Consider the following 25,339-nt stretch of genomic DNA (forward strand, 5'->3'; position numbering starts at 1 on the left):
GACTCTCATACGGAAAGATTAGTTAGACTCTTGTAGGCTTCTTAGCTTGCTCCTTGCTGATTCTTATTGCTAAAATATCACCCCACAACAGCTCTTTTGAGAGCTAATCTTGTTCTTGTGATTTATTGTTTTTTTTCTGTGTGTCCTACTGACACTTGTGTTGCATAGAGAGCCTTGCTAATTCATACTGTGTGTGCCACTGCTAGGCCCAGCACATTCAGTGACTACCTGTGTGTGTGACAGGCAGCTGCACATTGTAATACCCAGTACTGCATATACCTACCTACCTGTTATTCACAGTGCACCCACCCACCTACGTGAGCTGAGCGCACGCAGTGTCACTGTGCCTGTCCGCTAGTGTTGGGCGAACATCTAGATGTTCGGGTTCGGGCCGAACAGGCCGAACATGGCCGCGATGTTCGGGTGTTCGACCCGAACTCCGAACATAATGGAAGTCAATGGGGACCCGAACTTTTGTGGTTTGTAAAGCCTCCTTACATGCTACATACCCCAAATTTACAGGGTATGTGCACCTTGGGAGTGGGTACAAGAGGGAAAAAAAAATTAGCAAAAAGAGCTTATAGTTTTTGAGAAAATCGATTTTAAAGTTTCAAAGGGAAAACTGTCTTTTAAATGCGGGAAATGTCTGTTTTCTTTGCACAGGTAACATGTTTTTTGTCGGCATGCAGTCATAAATGTAATACATATAAGAGGTTCCAGGAAAAGGGACCGGTAACGCTAACCCAGCAGCAGCACACGTGATGGAACAGGAGGAGGCGCAGGAGGAGAAGGCCACGCTTTGTGAGACACAACAACCCCGGCCTTGCATGAGGGCAAGAAGCGTGCGGATAGCATGCTTTGTACCGCCATGCAGTCATAAATGTAATAAAGATAAGAGGTTCCATAAACAAGGACCGGCAACGCTAACCCAGCAGCAGCAGCAGCAGACGTGATGGAACAGGAGGAGGCGCAGGAGGAGAAGGCCACGCTTTGTGAGACACAACAACCCAGGCCTTGCATGAGGACAAAAAGCGTGCGGATAGCATGCTTTTTACCGCCATGCAGTCATAAATGTAATAAAGATAAGTGGTTCAATAAACAGGGACCACGCGGCAACGCTAACCCAGCAGCAGCAGACGTGATGGAACAGGAGGAGGCGCAGGAGGAGAAGGCCACGCTTTGTGAGACACAACAACCCAGGCCTTGCATGAGGGCAAGAAGCGTGCGGATAGCATGCTTTGTACCGCCATGCAGTCATAAATGTAATAAAGATAAGTGGTTCAATAAACAGGGACCACGCGGCAACGCTAACCCAGCAGCAGCAGACGTGATGGAACAGGAGGAGGCGCAGGAGGAGAAGGCCACGCTTTGTGAGACACAACAACCCAGGCCTTGCATGAGGGCAAGAAGCGTGCGGATAGCATGCTTTGTACCGCCATGCAGTCATAAATGTAATAAAGATAAGTGGTTCAATAAACAGGGACCACGCGGCAACGCTAACCCAGCAGCAGCAGACGTGATGGAACAGGAGGAGGCGCAGGAGGAGAAGGCCACGCTTTGTGAGACACAACAACCCAGGCCTTGCATGAGGGCAAGAAGCGTGCGGATAGCATGCTTTGTACCGCCATGCAGTCATAAATGTAATAAAGATAAGTGGTTCAATAAACAGGGACCACGCGGCAACGCTAACCCAGCAGCAGCAGACGTGATGGAACAGGAGGAGGCGCAGGAGGAGAAGGCCACGCTTTGTGAGACACAACAACCCAGGCCTTGCATGAGGGCAAGAAGCGTGCGGATAGCATGCTTTGTACCGCCATGCAGTCATAAATGTAATAAAGATAAGTGGTTCAATAAACAGGGACCACGCGGCAACGCTAACCCAGCAGCAGCAGACGTGATGGAACAGGAGCAGGCGCAGGAGGAGAAGGCCACGGTTTTTGAGACACAACAACCCAGGCCTTGCATGAGGACAAAAAGCGTGCGGATATAGCAGCAATGCTTTTTGCCGCCATGCAGTCATAAATGTAATACAGATGAGAGGTTCAATAAACAGGGACCGGAAACGCTACACCATCCCAGATGTTCATTGGTCATGTTACTTGGTTGGGGTCCTGGAGTGTTGCGTAGTCATTTCCAATCCAGGATTGATTCATTTTAATTTGAGTCAGACGGTCTGCATTTTCTGTAGAGAGGCGGATACGCCGATCTGTGACGATGCCTCCGGCAGCACTGAAACAGCGTTCCGACATAACGCTGGCTGCCGGGCAAGCCAGCACCTCTATTGCGTACATTGCCAGTTCGTGCCAGGTGTCTAGCTTCGATACCCAATAGTTGAAGGGTGCAGATGGATTGTTCGACACAGCTACGTCATCTGACATGTAGTCCTTGACCATCTTCTCCAGGCGATCGGTGTTGGAGGTGGATCTGCACGCTTGCTGTTCAGTGGGCTGCTGCTGCATGGGTGTCAGAAAATTTTCCCACTCCAAGGACACTGCCGATACCGTTCCCTTTTGGGTACTAGCTGCGGCTTGCGTTGTTTGCTGCCCTCCTGGTCGTCCTGGGTTTGCGGAAGTCAGTCTGTCTGCGTACAACTGGCTAGAGGAGGGGGAGGATGTCAATCTCCTCTCTAAAGTCTCCACAAGGGCCTGCTGGTATTCTTCCATTTTGACCTGTCTGACTCTTTCTTCAAGCAGTTTTGGAACATTGTGTTTGTACCGTGGATCCAGAAGGGTATAAACCCAGTAATTGGTGTTGTCCAGAATGCGCACAATGCGTGGATCACGTTCAATGCAGTCTAGCATGAATTGAGCCATGTGTGCCAGAGTCCTACCAGAATCCTCATCATCCTCTTGTGAGCGTTGTGATAGTTGTTGTGATGCATCATAGTCGTCACCTTCCTCCTGGTCTGCTTCTGCTGACCATTCGCGTTGAATTGTGGAAGTCCAACGTGCACCGCTCTGGCCCTCGTCAGTGGTGGCATGAAATTCCTGCTCCAACTCCAGCTGTTCCTCCTCCTCTTCTTCGTCATAGCTGCTGGGGCCAGCGTTCCCTGAGGCGGATGGCCTGATGTTGGTACCATCACGCTGATCGTTTTCTCCTTCAGATTCCCCCAGTTGCATCATGACAGCTGTTTCCTTGATTTTTAACATCGACCTCTTCAGTAAACACAGCAGTGGTATGGTAATGCTGACTGAAGAGTTGTCACTGCTCACAAGCAACGTGGATTGCTCAAAATTTTGGAGGACTTGGCAGAGGTCCAACATGTTGGCCCAATCGGATCCACAGAAGCTTGGCAGCTGTCCGGATGCGCCTCGGTACTGCGCCGTCATGTACTGGACCACTGCACTCTTCTGCTCACAAAAGCGTGCTAGCATGTGCAGCGTAGAATTCCAGCGCGTAGGGACATCACACAGCAAGCGATGGTGGGGGAGATTGAAGCGCTCCTGCATCTTGGCGAGTGCCCCCGAAGCAGTACTGGAATTTCTACAATGTTTGGCCACTCGACGCACCTTCAACAGAAGATCGGCCACGCCTGGGTATGTCCTCAGGAACCGCTGAACTACTAGGTTCATCACGTGCGCCAGGCAAGGGATGTGTGTCAGCTTAGCCAACCTTAAAGCGCGAATGAGATTACTCCCATTATCACACACAACCATGCCCGGTTTCAGGTCCAGCGGTGCCAGCCACAAATCCGTCTGTTCCTTTATTCCCCTCCAAATTTCCTCCCCTGTGTGCTGCTTATCCCCAAGGCAGATCAGCTTCAGCAACGCTTGCTGACGCATGCCAACAGCTGTGCTGCACTGCTTCCACGATCCTACTGCTGCTGGGTTAGCGTTTCCGAAAGAGGTACAGCTTTGAGATGCGTTGGAGGAGAAGGAGTCAGAGAGGTAGGTGCTGCTGTTGTTATCCAGTGGGAGGGACGGCGGTGCAGCTGTTTGCGGCGTGGGCAACACCCGCGCCGTAGCAGGTGAGGAATCGCTGCCAGGCTCCACAAGGTTCACCCAGTGCGCGGTAAGGGAGATGTATCGACCCTGGCCGAACGCACTCGTCCAGGTGTCAGTGGTGAGGTGAACCTTGCAGGCAACGGCATTCTTCAAGCTTCGGGTTATTTTGCTGACCACGTGCTCATGCAACTCAGGCACTGCAGAGCGCGCAAAGTGGTAGCGGCTGGGAACCACGTAACGTGGGATGGCCACTGACATCATGCCCTTGAAGCTGTTTGTCTCCACCACTCGATATGGCAGCATTTCGCAGGCCAGAAGCTTGGCTATGCTGGCTGTTACTGCCACGGCCCGGGGGTCATTTGCTGGCAATTTCCTCTTGCGCTCAAACATCTCCGACACAGACAACTGAACCGTAGCGCTGCACACGGAAGGGCTGTTGGTTGTTGTGTTTGATGAACACTGGGAGACCTCAAGAGCACTACTCCGGAAAGTGACAGTGTCAGCGTCGTCTGATGTTTGTGAATGTTGTGAACCACGCAATGGCTGGGCTACTGCTGCTGCTGAGGCGGGTCTGGTGGTGAGTCTGGTGAACCCAAGGGAGGCAGTGTTGCTGGTACCCTGTCCTGCCGCGTTTGCCCACAGAGTGGGATGTTTGGATAGCATGTGGCGGCTCATGCTGGTGGTGGAGAGGTTGTTAATACTTTTCCCCCTGCTCAGGCGAGTCTTGCACACCTTGCAAATCGCCATGGTAACATCCTCAGTGCAGTCTTCAAAGAAAGCCCAGACTTTGGAGCACCTGCCTCCTTGCTGGCGATTTCTGTTTCCTCCTCTTTTGCCTCTCACTCTAACTTCCACGCTTGTGGTGCCTGAAATTGCGCGCCGCCTACCTTGTGGCACAAGGCGAACTCGTGCAGCAGTGGGTTCTTCAACAGACTCATCTGTGCTGCTGCTACGACGGCGATGTTCTCGTTCACAAATAAAATCTGGGTCTCTGTCCACATTGTCCATACCCTCCTCTTCCATCTCCTCAAACTCGTCATATGTCATTGTGGGGGGCCGCCGCCGTGGAGTAGAGCTCCCCAGAACAACCTCTGCGCAGCTCACTCCAACGTCGTCTTCCAGATCTTGTCGGCCGACCTCCTGCAATTGCAACCCCTCCTGCCCAACTTGCTCTGGGATTTGGGTTTCCGAGTCCTCCTCGGACTCGCCTTGTATTTCAGTGCGCGGTGCATTTCCCACAGTTAATGGTTGTGAATCCGGGCACAACATTTCTGGCTGTTCCTCCATTGACCTTTCATAGGTGGAAGTTTGTTGGGCTGGGAATAGCTCCTGCGAATACCCCATTGTGTCCTGAGGTAATTCATAGGACTGGTTATCTGGCAGTTGTGTGCGTGGTGTCGCTGCCGGTTGTGTCAGCTTTGTGCCCACTGGCTCCTTGTAACTGGCTGAGGACTCGGACCTCGTGCGTGATGTGCTGGTGCTGCTTAACCCACTGCTGGACGCTTGAGAGGTCATCCAAGTAATTATCTGGTCCTGTTCTTTTGGATTTGTGAGGGTTGTTGTCCTGGACAACATGGGCGGTATTGAGTGGGTTTTCTTGGGTGCTCCCCTGTGGCCTGTACGTGAACCGTCAGGGGAAACACCTCTTCCCTTGCCCCTTCCTCTTTCACCGGATTTCTTCCTCATTTCACTTATCCTTACAGTACACGCTGACTGGCAGCAGTACAGTGGCAGCACAGAAATGCTATACAGTACCACTATTCCCAGCAGCGACACAGAGCACAATGCTATACAGTGGCGGGTGAGCGGTGTACTACTGTTCCCAGGCCCAGCAGACACAGAGTGGAAGTAAACACAATGCTATATAGTCTGGCTGAGCGGTGTACACAGAGTGGCAGTACACACAATGCTATATAGTCTGGCTAAGCCGTGTACACAGAGTGTCAGAAAACACAATGCTATATATAGCGTGGCTGAGCGAGGTGCACAGTGGCAGTACACACAATGCTATATTAGTCAGGCTAAGTCGTGTACACAGAGTGTCAGAAAGCACAATGCTATATATAGCGTGGCTGAGCGAGGTGCACAGTGGCAGTACACACAATGCTATATAGTCAGGCTAAGCCGTGTACACAGAGTGTCAGAAAACACAATGCTATATATAGCGTGGCTGAGCGAGGTGCACAGTGGCAGTACACACAATGCTTTATAGTCAGGCTGAGCCGTGTACACAGAGTGTCAGTAAACAATGGTATATAGTCTGGCTGAGCGGTGTACACAGAGTGTCAGTAAACAACGGTATATAGTCTGGCTGAGCGGTGTACACAGAGTGGCAGTAAACACAATGCTATATATAGCGTGGCTGAGCGAGGTGCACAGTGGCAGTACACACAATGCTATATAGTCAGGCTAAGCCGTGTACACAGAGTGTCAGAAAACACAATGCTATATATAGCGTGGCTGAGCGAGGTGCACAGTGGCAGTACACACAATGCTTTATAGTCAGGCTGAGCCGTGTACACAGAGTGTCAGTAAACAATGGTATATAGTCTGGCTGAGCGGTGTACACAGAGTGTCAGTAAACAACGGTATATAGTCTGGCTGAGCGGTGTACACAGAGTGGCAGTAAACACAATGCTATATATAGCGTGGCTGAGCGAGGTGCACAGTGGCAGTACACACAATGCTATATAGTCAGGCTAAGCCGTGTACACAGAGTGTCAGAAAACACAATGCTATATATAGCGTGGCTGAGCGAGGTGCACAGTGGCAGTACACACAATGCTTTATAGTCAGGCTGAGCCGTGTACACAGAGTGTCAGTAAACAATGGTATATAGTCTGGCTGAGCGGTGTACACAGAGTGTCAGTAAACAACGGTATATAGTCTGGCTGAGCGGTGTACACAGAGTGGCAGTAAACACAATGCTATATATAGCGTGGCTGAGCGAGGTGCACAGTGGCAGTACACACAATGCTATATTAGTCAGGCTAAGCCGTGTACACAGAGTGTCAGAAAACACAATGCTATATATAGCGTGGCTGAGCGAGGTGCACAGTGGCAGTACACACAATGCTATATACAGCGTGGCTGAGCGAGGTGCACAGTGGCAGTACACACAATGCTATATATAGCGTGGCTGAGCGAGGTGCACAGTGGCAGTACACACAATGCTATATTAGTCAGGCTAAGCCGTGTACACAGAGTGTCAGAAAACACAATGCTATATATATAGCGTGGCTGAGCGAGGTGCACAGTGGCAGTAGACACAATGCTATATATATAGCGTGGCTGAGCGAGGTGCACAGTGGCAGTACACACAATGCTATATATAGCGTGGCTGAGCGAGGTGCACAGTGGCAGTACACACAATGCTATATATAGCGTGGCTGAGCGAGGTGCACAGTGGCAGTACACACAATGCTATATTAGTCAGGCTAAGCCGTGTACACAGAGTGTCAGAAAACACAATGCTATATATATAGCGTGGCTGAGCGAGGTGCACAGTGGCAGTACACACAATGCTATATATAGCGTGGCTGAGCGAGGTGCACAGTGGCAGTACACACAATGCTATATATAGCGTGGCTGAGCGAGGTGCACAGTGGCAGTACACACAATGCTATATATAGCGTGGCTGAGCGAGGTGCACAGTGGCAGTACACACAATGCTATATTAGTCAGGCTAAGCCGTGTACACAGAGTGTCAGAAAACACAATGCTATATATATAGCGTGGCTGAGCGAGGTGCACAGTGGCAGTACACACAATGCTATATATAGCGTGGCTGAGCGAGGTGCACAGTGGCAGTACACACAATGCTATATATAGCGTGGCTGAGCGAGGTGCACAGTGGCAGTACACACAATGCTATATATAGCGTGGCTGAGCGAGGTGCACAGTGGCAGTACACACAATGCTATATATAGCGTGGCTGAGCGAGGTGCACAGTGGCAGTACACACAATGCTATATTAGTCACGCTAAGCCGTGTACACAGAGTGTCAGAAAACACAATGCTATATATATAGCGTGGCTAAGCGAGGTGCACAGTGGCAGTACACACAATGCTATATATAGCGTGGCTGAGCGAGGTGCACAGTGGCAGTACACACAATGCTATATATAGCGTGGCTGAGCGAGGTGCACAGTTGCAGTACACACAATGCTATATTAGTCAGGCTAAGCCGTGTACACAGAGTGTCAGAAAACACAATGCTATATATATAGCGTGGCTGAGCGAGGTACACAGTGGCAGTAAACAATGCTATATATAGTGTGGCTGAGCGAGCGGTGTACTACTGTTCCCAGCAGCGACACACAATGACTGGGGGGGACCCTGGCTAGCGTGGCTGGAGAGCGAACTACCCTGCCTGCCTACCCAAAGCTAAACCCACAGACAAATGGCGGAGATATGACGTGGTTCGGGTATTTATTTACCCGAACCACGTGACCGTTCGGCCAATCAGAGCGCGTTCGGGCCCGAACCACGTGACCCGTTCGGCCAATCACAGCGCTAGCCGAACGTTCGGGGAACGTTCGGCCATGCGCTCTTAGTTCGGCCATGTGGCCGAACGGTTTGCCGAGCACCGTCAGGTGTTCGGCCGAACTCGAACATCACCCGAACAGGGTGATGTTCTGCAGAACCCGAACAGTGGCGAACACTGTTCGCCCAACACTACTGTCCGCTACCTGTCTGTGTGTGACAGGTGCACATTGTAATACCCATCACTGCATATACCTACCTGTTGTGTTCAGTGCACGTGAGTGCACGCAGTGTGATATACCACTCCGTGCATACCTGTTAACTGCACCTGTGCGACTGCACATTGTATTAGTCAAGTCAGTGAATACCTTTCACTTCATCCCACCCCCCAATATGGACAAAAAAAAGGCAGAGGCAGGCCACCTGGCAGGTCTGTTCGAGGTCGCGCAGTCGTGATTTCGTGCAGCCCTCGACCAAAGTACAGTGTTCAACCCCCAATATTGTCAGGACATAGTTGACTATTTAACACAGAACACCTCATCTTTCTTAGCTTCCGCACGGAAGTGTGACATATCTTCCTCCTCCTGCTCTGATTCTGGCACCCCACTTAACACTCAGTTGGCCGCCACCACCAAAGTGCCATCACCCCAGGGCTCAGCGGTGTGGAAATTTTTTTGTGTGTCTGCCTCAGATGAGAGCAATGCCATCTGTACTCTCTGCCACCGAAAATTGAGCCGTGGAAAGACCAAGACCCACGTAGGGACAACTACCTTACGAAGGCACATGATTACAAAGCACAAACTGCAATGGGATGACCACCTGAGGAAAAGCAACACACAAAAGCAAAGCCACACACCACAGTGGAAGATACCAGGCCGCATTTTTTTCTCAAAAAAGGCGATACCTAAACTGTACCATGATGTTGAAAAGAAAGTGGTGACATCTCTGGCACACAGCGTTGGGTCAAGGGTCCATCTGACTACGGATGCCTGGTCTGCAAAGCACGCTCAGGCCTGCCCGAAGACTAAGTCAGTCCCCACACACAGCATCTCTGCCTGCACGCCGTGTGACTGGCTGCCTGCCCCAAGACTAAGTCACTCCCCACACAGCATATCTGCCTGCAGGCCGCTTGACTGCCTTCTCCGAAACCACCAACAGGGTCCAGGACTCCAGTCGGATTTCTGAATTTTCGCTATGATAATTTTTCTGATGCGTGTACATGCCTGCCTAATTTTTCTGGCTGCACTGTGGCTGCAACAACAAAACAAAAGGCATGTACATGTGCCCATTCCCCTTTGTGATCATTACCTTGCCGCGGTGAAGAGGCTTGCGTATCACAATGAAGCAATTACCGCCGACTATATGAGTGTCTGGGGGGGTGGCACACCAAGGATAATAAGTTCATTGCTTCATTGTGAACAGACCAAATTTCATCAGCTGAACAGTCACTGTTGTTCTATCATTGAGCTACCACAGCCCGGCGACCATATGTGCTTGAAAACTGCCACGGCCTGCACTCTGGCCATGGTGTGAACCAGTCCAGCATGGCCATCACTACGCAAACAGCTGTTTGCGGTGCATTACACAGTGAGTTTGGTGTGTCAGTGTAAAGCAGTACACTAATTACACTCGCTGATTGATGTATACACATGCAAGATATTTTAAAGCACTTTAGGCCTGCAATTTAGCATTCAATGTGATTTCTGCTCTGAAAACGCTGCTTTGCATTAAATCCGGATTTCACCCCAGGACTTTTGGCGTGTATCCCACTCCAGGGTTCTCCCCAGAAATTTTTTCCAGCTGGGTGGCATGGAAAAGTAGCCGGGTGGGGGAGGCGATTATATCGCCAAAATGTCGGGGCGGGAAAGCAATTGGATGTTTAACCTGGATACATTGGCTCCTAAAGGCCTAAATTAAGAAATGGAATTGTTTGGGTTTTTCAAATGAATGGTATTGATGATATGGATGTAGTGGATAAATTGTTATAGACTGGTGACCTGGAGGGGACTGGTGACCCTGGGGATATGTAAAGGCGTCAGTTTAACATTTGCAGGAGAATTACAACTAATTGAGGACTATCACTTTAAGAGAGAAGGATGGGGAGGAACTGTGAACTATAAAGGAAGAGGAGTGTCCGGTGAGCTTTATTCCAAATATCTTGAGAAAGACATCCGTAGATGTCGAAACATGTCGATGATTGATTGAGTGGGGCGCCCCTTAGATCAATTGGAATCTTGCTGTTCTGAAACTTACATGTAATTATCTGTGGCGTAAGCGGTGTGCGGAAGACTACAAGCAGTGGAGGTGTTGCGTGTGTCGGAGAGTGACGCAGCCGGCTGGAGCGCAGAGTTACAGGAAGTGGAAGGAGCCGGAACGCACGGAAGTGACGTCAGACTCCCAACCAGCCAACACACGGAGGCTCGTAATACAGCCGCAGGCATTGCGGGCGGCGTGGGTGAGTGAGGAGACGCTACGGTGCTGCATCAGGCCCCTGTGCGGACATTCTTCCGACCGTGTGGAGATATAACTACTTGGGGATACGTGAGTAACCGTGTGATTAGTCCCACTGCCTTTAAAGTGCATGTCGCAGAAAACTCTTGACATCAAAGGTTCTGTTGTGGTTTTTTACCTCTATGAAAGGACCCTATTGTGGCAGCAGTGTGATATCACTACAGGCGGCATATTAGAAGACAAGATCTTATGCATGTAGAAATCCCTTGAGTATTTTTTAAAGGAACTGGCTTCATCATTATCCTACTTTGGAAGTATAATTATATATTTTTTAGAATTTTATATATATTTTTTTCCCCAAAGGGTCACCAGAGGGCTTGTAGTGAGCATGTATGAGATTGAATGAGTGCATGGTGGATTGATATATATATATATATATATATATATATATATGTAATATATCTACTTTTTTGTTTTTAGATCTGTGGGAGCATACGCAATAGTAAACATATATATTTTTTATTGAAAATAAAAAAGGAAACTTTTAACTTTATATCTTGCGCTCCTTATTGTGTATTTAGGGTGGGGGAAGGTCACTGTCACGCTGGGTGCTACTGGGGGTATCGGTTGAAAAGGGCGCCAGAGCTGCCTGTATGAAAAGGGCGCCGCCATAGACATCAATGTTATTTCTGGAAATATGGGTTACAAGGTGTAGAAAAGGGCGGCCGAGTTTTGATATAGGCTACAAGTGCTGGAAGCCGAATTATTTCATTCCCCCACTATCCATGGCGGCCTGGAGGGGGAATAGTAATTAACACGTCCCGGAGTTTTTTTGTAGCTGAAGTTTTTATATGGGCTACACCAGGCGCCCTTTTTTACGGGCGCCTTTTTCATATAAACCCGCTACTGGGTGGGAGAAAAGGGGTTAACACTGGCTAGGAAGGGGCATTCTCAGTCAGGGTGCTGCTGGTGGATTTGAAGACTTCCCCAACCCCTATCTACCAGCAGCACTCGAATATCCCTCTCCAACAGAATTGCATCTATGAGACCTTTCCAGGCAAAGGCAGACTCTCCCTCCTCCATTAGCAGCAGCCAGGGTGAGCCTTCTTCCCCACCCCACATGGCACATCAAGCAATGGGTTAATCAGTGCTAATTTGTACAGCTGTGCAGCACTGCAGGAGATAGCACAGACTGACATCTCCACCGTCTACAGGGACATCACATTCAGATACACAGTGGCCAGGCAGCAGGGCCAGTCATTATTTCTTTACAGGCACTTGATGGCGGGGGACAGAAAGACATGCCTGAAAGAACGGGGCTCCTTGCTCTCCTGTGCAGGCTGCGACATCGCTGAAGCTTCACACATACTTGATGATGGGGAGACACAGACAAACAAGCCTGTGATCAGAGCTGCGCGTCCTCTCCTATCTTCCTCTACCCCATGGCTTGTAAAAGTTACCAAGCTTTCCCCGCCCCTCCACACTACAGACAGGAGCTGGGGGAGGAGGGCGGGGATGGCGTCCCTAAATGACAGCTGGCTGGCTGCACTGAAACAGCCGCTGCTCGCTCTAATGAAGTATAGGAAGAAAGATTGTTTCGCGGACCAGGGACAAAGGGCAGCCGGGAGGCGGGACAAAGTCAGGTGGGCGCTCCGCCCAGTTGAAAGGCTCTGGGGAGAACACTGCACTCCGCCATGCCCCCCTCCGGGTGTTAGACCCCTTGAAACATCTTTTCCATCACTTTTCTGGCCAGCATAAATTTTTCTAGTCTTCAAAGTTCGCCTCCCCATTGAAGTCTATTGTGGTTTGCGAAAGTTCACGCGAACCTAACTTTCGCTGTAGGTTCGTGAACCGAAAATCTGAGGTTCGGGCCATCTTTAACTATATGTAGAGGAGTTATTTATCCAGGGCTTTGAAGTTGGAGTCAAGGAGTTGGAGTTGGAGCAATTTTTGGGTTTCTGGGTCAGTGGTTTCATAAATTGAGTCAAATGATATTTGTACCGACCCCACAGCCCTGTATTTATCATGAGCTGTTGGTGTGTGAGGCAATGGGTGTGGATTTTCCTCTTCGGTACACAGAGACTTAATGGTCTCAATGCATGTTGGGATTTAACCACTTTGCATCCAAACCTCGTTTCCCCCTTATGGACCAGAGCAGTTTTGACGTTTCAACTATGTTTCTATTTAATCAGCAATAACTATATCAAAATAAAAAGCACTACTGTAGATAAATAACACAAGTTTTATTTTGCCATATCTCCCATTTTTCAAACAACATAAATTATATTCCTATCATAATTTTTGATGATGATATTTGATTTTGCAGTAATAGTGGGTTTGTGTACTTTAATGTTAATCATAAAAATGAGGTTTGTCACCAGTATAAGCCCCCCTTCCCCTTAGAAATAGCTAGATGTACCCGCAGTATAGTTAGGTGTGCACCAAGTATAAGCTCCCTGTTTAGGTAGCCAGACTCGCCCCCAATAGTACCCCCCCCCATAGGAAGCCAGATGTGCCCCCAATAGTACGCCCCATAGGAAGCTACATGTGCACCCAGTATTAGTATAACTAATCAACTGTGCCCTTAATATCAGGTCCCCCCATATTGATAGCCAGATGTTCCCCCTGTACCACCCCCCCCATTATAGGTAGATATATGTACTACCATGATTACCCCCAGTATAGCCAGATGTGCCCCCCCCCAATAATCACATGTGCCCCCAATATTGTGGCTCCCTTGTCTAAAGCATACTGCTATTCCAGCCAGATTCTCTGCTCTGCATGGCCTGACCTATATTCATCATGGGATATTATGTGAGTGGCTTGTATAATTAGCTGCTGCAGCAGGACTTGTAATTCCATTAGGAATAGCGGCCGTGTTGTTTGGCCTCGCTCTCCCTGACCTCCCCACACTGTAATCTTGGATTGCAGGTTACTATTACAGTAAAGCACTTTCTCCAACTAGAGCAGACATAGCCCCGCCCCCTTGTCATAGCCTCCGAAGAAGCGCTTGTGTGTGAAACTGTCGTCAGGCTCCCAGCAACCAGCACCCACCATTATCCACCCCCGCATCGGTACGTGTTTAGTCTCTTCTTATGGACTGTGAGGTGATGATGTAACACACAGCCTACTTGTCTGCACATTGCCAAATAAAGGAAGCTGTACAGCAGTGCCGACCATCCTCTTTCCTCTCATCCCTAATGATAATTGTTCCTCCCCTCAGAATTCTCTAACAGGAAGTGATGATGTTTCTCTATTTGCAGGGCGGAGTCCCGGCATCAGGAACCTCTCAGAGACTCGTCTCTCTGTATCCACAGACTGTACAACGGATGGTGATGTCACTGGACAAGAGTTTCCTGCAGATATACTGGTTACCCCAAATATTCCCCCAGCCTTCCCTCACCTGTCTAACCCCGAGGGGCCTCATATCCAGCACAGCTCTCCCCCTGCTGGAGGGTCTCATTCCTGTTCCACGTGTGGGAAATGTTTTGCACAGAAATGCAGTCTTGTCAGACATGAGAGAACTCACACTGGTGAGAAGCCCTATTCATGTGCCGAGTGTGGGAAATGTTTTTTCCAGAAATCACATCTCGTCAGTCATGAGAGATCTCATACTGGTGAGAAGCCCTATTCATGTACTGAGTGTGGGAAATGTTTTGCTTGGAAATCACCTCTTGTCAGGCATGAGAAATCTCACACTGGTGAGAAGCCCTATTCATGTACTGAGTGTGGGAAATATTTTGTTTGTAAATCACATCTGGTCCGACATGCAAAATCTCATACTGGTGAGAAGCCCTATTCATGTGCTGAGTGTGGGAAATGTTTTGTTTATAAATCACAAATGGTCCAACATGCGAGATCTCACACTGGTGAGAAGCCCTATTCATGCACTTAGTGTGGGAAATGTTTTGGAGACAGAGGAGGCCTTGTAAAACATGAGAGATCTCACACTGGTGAGAAGCCGTATTCATGTGCTGAGTGTGGGAAATGTTTTGTTTGTAAATCCCATCTTGTCAGTCACGAGAGATCTCATACTGGTGAGAAGCCCTATTCATGCGCTGAGTGTGAGAAATGTTTTGGAGACAGAGGAGGCCTTGTAAAACACGAGAGATCTCATACTGGTGAGAAGCCCTATTCATGTGCTGAGTGTGGGAAATGTTTTGTTTGTAAATCACATCTTGTCAGTCACAAGAGATCTCATACTGGTGAGAAGCCCTATTCATGCGCTGAGTGTGAGAAATGTTTTGGAGACAGAGGAGGCCTTGTAAAACACGAGAGATCTCATACTGGTGAGAAGCCCTATTCATGCGCTGAGTGTGAGAACTGTTTTGGAGACAGAGGAGGCCTTGTAAAACACGAGAGATCTCATACTGGTGAGAAGCCCTATTCATGTGCTGAGTGTGGGAAATGTTTTGTTTGTAAATCCCATCTTGTCAGTCACGAGAGATCTCATACTGGTGAGAAGCCCTATTCATGCGCTGAGTGTGAGAAATGTTTTGGAGACAGAGGAGGCCTTGTAAAACACGAGAGATCTCATACTGGTGAGAAGCCCTATTCATGTGCTGAGTGTGGGAAATGTTTTGTTTGTAAATCACATCTTGTCAGTCACGAGAGATCTCATACTGGTGAGAAGCCCTATTCATGCGCTGAGTGTGAGAAATGTTTTGGAGACAGAGGAGGCCTTGTAAAACACGAGAGATCTCATACTGGTGAGAAGCCCTATTCATGTGCTGAGTGTGGGAAATGTTTTGTTTGTAAATCACATCTTGTCAGTCACGAGAGATCTCATACTGGTGAGAAGCCCTATTCATGCGCTGAGTGTGAGAAATGTTTTGGAGACAGAGGAGGCCTTGTAAAACACGAGAGATCTCATACTGGTGAGAAGCCCTATTCATGTGCTGAGTGTGGGAAATGTTTTGTTTGTAAATCACATCTTGTCAGTCACGAGAGATCTCATACTGGTGAGAAGCCCTAATCATGCTGACTGTGGGAAATACTTTGGTTGTAAATCACTGCTTGTTACACAATTGTTTTGCATAAGTTAAATGTCATGGTTATAAGTGTTGTTTTTACAGTCTCTTATTTCTTGCAAAATGTACAAAAAAGTATTTTTTTTTTCATGAAAAACCATGTTTATTGTCTATAAATCAGACACAGACAAACAACAACAGAACAGCAGGGTTACCGATAAATGATTGCAAGTATCATATACATAATAAGGAATGCAGAGCAGCATTGTACATGAATGAAATATAACATGAAAAGACCATAGAAGAAATTGTATCATAGATGGTAATAATAGTTACACCCTGACAGTCACTTACACAGCCATAAAGGTAGACAGTAGGGAGTCAGGCTGATAGGGGATTAGGCTGACAGAACCAGTGGCCGGCATAGAGGGCCTTACATTGTCTATGGCAAAGGTAATATTATTATTCCACAAAGTCAGTAAACCTGGATGTAGGCTTATAACATAAGAAATACCCTTTTACATGGGGAAAGAAATAACAGTGAAGTAACTGGTTATATATTGGTGAGACCATGAGTCAGGATTGGGGAAATCGGTGGGGTTTGTGCAGAGCCCTCATCTTCTGTTCAATAAGGATATTGGAGCGGGTTACAGCTACAAGATGAGGGATTACAAACTGGTTCTGTGATTTCCAGTTAGCAGTACAGGTAGTCCCCGGATAACGAAGGAGATAGGGACTGTAGGCTCATTCTTAACCTGAATCTGTTCTTAAGTCGGAGTGCTGTGCCATCTCTGCCCCCTTTGCCTCCTATGTGCCCCCCTTTGTCTCCAGTGTCCTCCTCTGTGCCTGTTTGTCTCCTTCAGTGGCTTTGTTCCCCCTCTGTGCCTGTTTGTTACCCACCTGCCCATTAGTCCCCCCATGCTTGTTTATTCCTTTTTGTACCTCTTTGTCCCCCTCTGTGCCTCTGTTTGTCCCTCACCCTCTGTGCCTCTGTTAGTCCCCCACCTGTGACTCTGTCCCCCTTGTGCCTCAGTTTTGTCCCCTTTGTGCCTCGTTTTGTCATCTCTGAGCCTCGTTTTTCCCCTCTGTGCCTCCATGCCTAGTTTTGTCCCCTCTATGAATCGTTTTCTCCCATCTGCATTGTTTTGCCCCCTCTGTTTGCCTCGTTTTTTCCCCTCTGTGCCACCTTTTTGTCCCCCATGCCTCGTTTTCTCCTACATGCCTCGTTTTCTCCCACATACCTCGGTTCGCCCCCCTTCCTACTATAAGCAGCAGGGCTGGACTTACCTTTCAGCCTTAATCCAGTGCTGCCAATCTAGCCTCACCACCTCCTGCAGCCTCTAGCATACAGCACCGCTTCACTTCCTGCATGTCATGTGACATACAGGAACCTTGACATACAGGAAGTGAAGCAATGCTGATGTGAGCTGGCAGTGGCAGGTGGTGAAGAGAGGAGGTCAGACAGCGTTGGACTTGGTTTGGAGGTAAGTCCAATGCTGCTGCTGCAGGGGACATGCGCTGCCACTTGTGGGAAGTTTGAAGCTTCAAACTTTCCCCATGTGGAAGTGACGTCATTGCGATGGGATCGGGCTGTACATATCAGCGGGTTATTCGTAAGTCGGGGACTACCTGTAATTTAGTGCAGAGCAATCAAAATGATATGACATATGATATACAGTAAAGGTGGTTGGATGTTCCTAGGGAATTCATTTATGACAAATAAAGAAGGAATTAGAAATCCGGGCACCAGCCAGCAGTTATGCTTAGATCACACCTTTAATTGCATCCACCTGGAATTCCAAATGACAATAGGTACAATCGGCCGATTGTACCTATTGTCATTTGGAATTCCAGGTGGATGCAATTAAAGGTGTGATCTAAGCATAACTGCTGGCTGGTGCCCGGATTTCTAATTCCTTCTTTATTTGTCACATTGTTGTCTGTTTATCCGGAGGCACGGATTGTCCACCTGCTACCCCCTGGATCTGCCTATCCATGCATCTAGTGCCAACCTTCTTCTGTACTCCTTTACTTTGGAATTCATTTATGCTGACTGGCAACAGATCTAGCTTTGTAGATAAACAAAAACCCAGTATAAGTGAAGTACGTATTAATAATTCAACCTTAGACCACAGGGTGGAAATTAGTTGGCAGTCCCAAAACATGTGCATGTAAGTCCCTATGTTCCATTCAGCCAATTTCTCAGGGTAAAAAGGAATAACTCTGGGGAAGAAGATTTTGAGATACAAGCAGGAGAAATGTATGAACGTTTTGTGGATAGAGGCTATGAGAATCCTAAACTGGACCAGGCCTTGGAAAAGTACAGGAAATTAGCAGAGCAGATGTTTTGGAGGGTCGTCAGAAACAGAAAGAGGATTGTGTCAGTTTTGTGTTTGACTTTTCCCCGATGTCACATTAGATTCAAGAGATTCTTCATAATAATTGGTATTTGTTGGAACAAGATGAAAGATAGGCCTCAATTCTGGTAGCTATGTGAGGGAAATATTTTTTTGTAGGTAAAATAGCTCATGAGGTATTTTCCTTTTTTTTTTTTTTTTTTTTAGCAATTCTGAAAGATTTTTCTCCATCTTCGTACATGAGATAAAACATGAGGTAAAACATGAGGTAAATGCATAAAGTGAGGTAAAACATGAGGTATTTCAGCGGTATTCATGCAGTAAATAAATAATAGTAGTCTTTGTCTTCCATAAGCTGAGATAGTCTTTAGAAGATGATTTTTTTGAGGGGGGGGAGGTGTATTTGATTGTAGCAAACTATGAAGAGTATATTTATGGGCATCCCTTATAAAAAAAATATATTTTGAGTTTTATTTCTACTATTCTTTTCTATTACACAGCCTGAATAGGAACTCCACTAAAACAGCAAAAGGAACTCCACTAAAAACTGCAAACTGCATACAAATTGACTTTACCTCCAGGTACAGGCAGGTCTTAAACTGATCGGTAAATTATGTGTTAACATGCCCCCTAATTTCCATGAGAATAGCTATTTTCGGTAAAATTAATGCAAATTACCTCATGAATGACCACATAAAGTACCTCATGAGTTAAAACATGACTAAAACCTGCTAGAATTGCTAAATGTCATTACCTCATGAGGTAAATTACCTCCTATGAGGTCATTTGTTTGACAACCCTACCAGAATTGAGGCTATTGGGTCCAAGGGCCTTGCAGCCACCAATTATGGCCTTTCACCGGGGTAATACACTTGGCTCCATGCTTACTAAGAGTGAATTCATAGGTGCATGGCCTCAAACGTGGTTGGATAAACGAAAACCTAGAGGTTGTTTTCCATGTGGCCACTGTCATACATGTTGTCATGTGTTGAAGACGGAGAGTGTTAGGTTGGGATCAGTCCTTTTCCAAATTCAAAACTTCATAACATGTAGAACCGAGTTTGTTGTTTATGCCCTCCTGCAAAATCTTTTACATTGGAAAAATCACACGTCCCATGAAGGAACATCTGGTTGAACATATAAGCGCTATTGAGAAAGGAGAAGGAGGTGTTCCTAGATTAGTACAACATTTTACTGAATCTCATGGAGGCAACTCGTACCATCTAAGAGCGGTATAAAACTCTGACATAATATGCAATAAAAACATGTTTTCCTACTTTTTATATCCCATACGGTTATCATATTTGCTTTTGTGCATAAGAATTATTATTCATTTAGAATTTACAAATTCCCAAAGTTAGAGCTGACATTGCATTTTATTCATAACTGGTGTATTCATACTGTAATGTGTCCAGAAATGCTTTCTGAGTGTTTGTCTGTGCTCTGGAGTGTCTGAAGTAAACACAAGATAATGTTATCTCCAGTTCGGATGCGTCCAGCTTTCCCTGCAGGGAGCTTGTAACTCCTGTGTTTAACTAGTTGAATGCTGTTCTAGCAATATAAAAATTGGTGGTAGTATATAATAGTAGTATATAATATGCTGTAAATAATCTTTTAGAGCAAAGAAGAAATGCCGGGTTTTATACCACTTTAAAATGGTGGGCCTAGTTGCAGTCATGACCCCTAGATGGGGGGGGGGGTGAAGGGACAGGTCACTTTCCCAGAGAAAATCCTTTGGGGTATCTAAAACGGAAGCAACAGGCCTGGCAACGTGTCACAGATTGGGAAGGACGCTGTGCGCACTTACATAGCGCGCCACGTCACCTGACCTGACCCCGCTCTGAGCACTGCCCAGTGGGAGGAGGCCCACGTCACCCGACCAGACCCCGCTCTGAGCACTGCCCAGTGGGAGGAGGAGGCCCACGTCACCCGGCCTGACCCCGCTCTGAGCACTGCCCAGTGGGAGGAGGCCCACGTCACCTGACGTGACCCCGCTCTGAGCACTGCCCAGTGGGAGGAGGAGGCCCACGTCACCCGACCAGACCCCGCTCTGAGCACTGCCCAGTGGGAGGAGGAGGCCCACGTCACCCGACCAGACCCCGCTCTGAGCACTGCCCAGTGGGAGGAGGAGGCCCACGTCACCCGACCAGACCCCGCTCTGAGCACTGCCCAGTGGGAGGAGGAGGCCCACGTCACCCGACCAGACTCCGCTCTGAGCACTGCCCAGTGGGAGGAGGAGGCCCACGTCACCTGACCTGACCCCGCTCTGAGCACTGCCCAGTGGGAGGAGGAGGCCCACGTCACCTGACCTGACCCCGCTCTGAGCACTGCCCAGTGGGAGGAGGAGGCCCACGTCACCCGACCAGACCCCGCTCTGAGCACTGCCCAGTGGGAGGAGGAGGCCCACGTCACCCGACCAGACTCCGCTCTGAGCACTGCCCAGTGGGAGGAGGAGGCCCACGTCACCTGACCTGACCCCGCTCTGAGCACTGCCCAGTGGGAGGAGGAGGCCCACGTCACCTGACCTGACCCCGCTCTGAGCACTGCCCAGTGGGAGGAGGCCCACGTCACCTGACCTGACCCCGCTCTGAGCACTGCCCAGTTGGAGGAGGAGGCCCACGTCACCTGACCTGACCCCACTCTGAGCACTGCCCAGTGGGAGGAGGAGGCCCACGTAGTAGGCATGTATTTATATACATTCTCATTTTGTCATGTAATGTTTTCACATAACCGTCATGTGAGCCGCAGTTTCCGTGAACAAGCACCATTCCAAGGCAAAACAATTGTTGGAAGTCCCAGGGGTCCCTGTGTGTGTGGCCATCTGGATGGTGATGTATTGCAATTCACACGGACTGTGATCTGATGCTTGTTACTGCTGCACTGCATGTTTGTTATGGACTGTGTCTCAATAAATACTATTGCTGGTTCATCGTTGCATGCTTGCTGATTTGCTTTGTGAAGAAAGAGAGTAAGTCCCTAAGTTGTTGTTGTATTTCCAGCATAAGGGTGAAATATTTTTAGAAAAGGAAGCAATTTTCCTGGGGGTCAAATACCATCTATATAAGATTTTATGGTGCATTTCCCAGTGAGTGTTACATCATTTAGTGAGAGTGGATATTGCTTTATTTACATAAAGTAGTTGGGTACATGAAATGCTATTTTGGAGGTCATTAGAGCAAACAGCTGCATATCTGTAGAAGAGACTCTGTATATGACATTAAAGCCCTATACCAGATGCTTATAGTAACCCTTACAATTTAACATAGTAGCTAAGGAAGACTAGAATCTAGGAGGTAATATTCCTTTGAGACTTAACCAAGTAAAAAACTCTATGATAAGTAAATAGTTACAGCTTATAAGATTGGACTTAGTGGGTAAAGGGTCTAAGATTGTTTCCCTTTCAATCGTTGACAAACACGATTCTTTCCATGTATGAAGATTAAAGCGGACCCAAACCAAACATTTTTTTAAATTCAAAATATTTAGTTGCAGCACTCTGACACATACAAAGATAAATAAACACTCCTTCAAGCCTGTGAGCATTTCAGTGCATGCTTTCCACCCTTCTGTTTTCATAACTAGGGTTATACAGGTGGCAGCCATTAGCAATTCCTCCATTGCCAGACACCTCCTACTCCACCAGTCTTCCGGATTCTGTCCCGCCAATATGAAAGGAAGGGAGGGGTTCCTCCAATAAATGTAAAATATTTTATATTTGTCATCATGCAGCTGAAAAAAGGCTGCTATTTATTATTATAATTAGAAAATAGATTTTACTTCTGAAATCTTGTATTTTTAATTTGGGTCCACTTTATGGTCACGGGTAAAATGTTCAAGCGCTGATATGTTTGCAGAAACTGGATTTGAAGACTGGAGATCTGGAGGGAATTTGGTAAAGCATTCTGTAGTGATTTTGGATAAATCCAGCTAAATTCAAAAAGCAAACAGACAGCTCTCCAACAACACCTACTACAAAACTAGATACAAACCCCACACTGCAGTACACAAGGGAGTTTAAAGGACTTACGAGGCCAAGAATAGAAAAAAAATAAATAAAAAAAAGTTAGATACCTGCATCAGCTTGTAAGGCACGGAGGACGCCGTCCGCATCCTCCGTGCCATTCTGCCGGGTCCCCGCCACTCAATAGCCCCCTGCGCAGCCCGGGTCCAGCCTGTACAAAGATGGCCGCCGGAGCTGGCTGCACAGTCCGCATAGCCACGAGTGCAGCTGTGCAGCTCTAAGGCCAACCCCCCGATCCACGCTACAGGAAACAGCCTATTACGTGGATCGGGGGGTTGGCCTTAGAGCTGCGCAGCCGCACTCGCGGCTATGCAGACTGCGCAGCCGCGGCCAGCTCCGGCGGCCTTCTTTGTACAGGCTGGAGAGCCCGACCCGGGCCGCGCGGTCAGGGGCTGTTCGGGGGGGGCTATTGAGCGGCGGGGACCCGGCGGAATGGCACAGAGGGCGCGGACGGCGTCCTCCGTGCTTTCCGAGCTGATGCAGGTATCTAACTTTTTTTATTTTTTTTTCTATTCTTGGCCTCATAAGTCCTTTAAGAATATGCTTAATGCTTTCCTCAAAATCATCTCACATACTTGCATTAATACCAGTTAATCCTAAAATAGGCACCTTCTACGTATTACCAAAAATGCACAAAGATGGATATCCAGGTCGACCTATCATCTCTAGTTTGGGGGCACTAATAGAAAAGATATCTGGCTGGGTAGAACATTCTTAAACGCATGGTAAGTAATACAGCTAGCTATATCCAGGACACCACTGACCTTCTTAACAAATTGTCTGCCATGGGTCTGATGCTATCTTTGCTACAATGGATTTTGCATCATTTATGCTAACATTCCACATGAGGGCAGTATTGCAGCATGCCAACATTTCCTTCAGTTGAATGATCTACCAACAGGGCCCAGGATACAACTTATCAGTATAACTCAGCGATTTTCAACACGTGGTCCACGTACCCTAGGGCAGTGATCTGCAAACTTGGCTCTCCAGCTGTTATGGAACTACAAATTCCACAATGCATTGCAGGAGTCTGACAGCTACAGTCATGATTCATAAAGGCAAATGCATTGTGGGACTTGTAGTTCCTTGACAGCTGTAGAGTCAAGTTTGCAGATCACTGCCCTAGGGGGTACGTGAGACCACAGCCAGAGGTACGCAGCATGATCAGCTGTGCAGGCTTACCAGTGTCCCCTTGTGTCAGCCTGCCAGTCATGCTCTGCACGGTAACTGCGGCAACCTGATTAGCTGATCAACTGATCAGCAGTGTTGCGTAGGATTAGGCCCCTGCACTTAGCCATCCATAATATGCAGAGTGACAGAGGCACCCTGCAGCTTAACCTGCCTTGCTGTACATGCTCCCTATTGGCTGAAGCAGGTCTTGATGACTGCAGCAGCCAATAAGCTTGCATTTACATCCCTGCTAGCCATATTAGTCCCACCCACCACTTGCCTGGCTTTTGAAGACTGCAGTGCCACATGAGGCAGCTCAAAAGTAGATATTTCAAAAGCACTGCACACAACGTAAACGTGTGTGTGTGCGCGTGTGCGTGTGCGTGTGCGTGTGCGTGTGCGTGTGTGTGTGTGTGTGTGTGTGTGTGTGTGTGTGTGTGTGTGTGTGTGTGTGTGCGTGTGCACATGTGAGTGGTGTACAATGCTGGAACTGAATTGCGATGGGGGTACTTGGGTCAAATAGGGTAATAGGATGTCACCCCAGTATGCAAATGTATTTATGGCTGGGTTGGAAAAAAACTTCCTTTCAAATTTAACCATGGGCGTGCTTCAGATTTGTAGACGATATCCTATTAATCTGGACAGCATCACAGGAAGAATTAATCAGATTCCACAAAAACTTCTCAGAGTACCACAAGAACATCAAGTTAACGCTCAGCTTTTAAACCTCCCATGTCAGTTTCCTGGATACCACAATTTATATACAAGATAGAATTTTACAAACACCCATATACCATAAACCAACTGACCATCATATTTACCTCAAGTGGAATAGTTTCCCCCCAAAACGCACCAAGAAATCTATTATTTACAGCCAGGCTCTGAGGTATAACCGAATATGTTCTAATTCAGAGGACAGAGACAGACAACTTATGTCCCTATGTAATATATTCATAGATCAGATCTCATCCACAAGTCGTTGATGATCAAATGTGCAGAGCAACCCAATAGTGGTCACCTACAACCCAAAATTAAAGACACTGAGGAAGATTTTGAAAGCCCTACAACTGATACTTCACAAAGACAAGTACATGAAGGAAGTTTTTCCTGATTTACCACTGCTTGCTTTCAGACAACCTCCCAATTTGAGTCAAATGATTATCAGAAGTGCATTATCTACACCAGAAACACCAGACACATTGCCCTGCAATAACACAAGGTGTGAGACCTGCCCTTATATCTTGTGCACAAGCCAAATACAAATACCAAACTCACAGAAATATCTATAAATAACAGACCAATTTTCCTGTGAATCATCCAATGTTGTATACATGATACGCTGCATGAAATGCCCCTCGAGAGGAATCTATATAGGAGAAACAGGACGAAAGCTGCGCACGAGAATGAACCATCACCACTTTAAAATTAATGAGGGTAAAATGGACACACCAGTGGCCCAACACTTCTGTGAACCAGGACACAGCATGCAAGATCTAAAAGTACTTATTGTTAAAGAGAACCAGAGCAGAAGAAGGTGAAAGATTACATACCTGGGGCTTCCTCCAGCCCCATAAGCCTGGATCGCTCCCACGCCGCCATCCTCCGCTGCCTGTATTCGCCGGTACCGGGTCCCGTACTTTCGGCCAGTCGGCGGAAGCACGAGGCCAATTTTCCGCCTCACTGGTGCTCTCTCCTTATCCTTACGTGTGCGGCGCCTTACTGCGCAGCCGCATGCGTAAGGGTATGGAGGGAGCCCCTGTGTATGCGGACAATTGGTCGCGTCCGCCAGAAGTGACGGGACCCGGTACCGGCGATAGAGGAAGCGGATGATTGCGGCGTGGGAGCGATCCGGGCTTATGGGGCTGGAGGAAGCCCCAGGTATGTATGAAATCTTTTTATTTTTTTTGCTTTATTTAACCACTTCAGGACCACAGACTC

General features: G+C 47.8%; 1 pseudogene; it reads left to right on the forward strand.

Annotated features, from left to right (window-relative positions):
- The window catches only part of LOC137537205 (uncharacterized), a 125,316-nt pseudogene that overhangs the window by 59,761 nt on the left and 40,216 nt on the right, over nt 1-25,339 (forward strand).

The sequence above is a fragment of the Hyperolius riggenbachi genome, chromosome 10 (genome assembly GCF_040937935.1).
Source record: "Hyperolius riggenbachi isolate aHypRig1 chromosome 10, aHypRig1.pri, whole genome shotgun sequence".
Lineage (NCBI taxonomy): Eukaryota > Metazoa > Chordata > Amphibia > Anura > Hyperoliidae > Hyperolius > Hyperolius riggenbachi.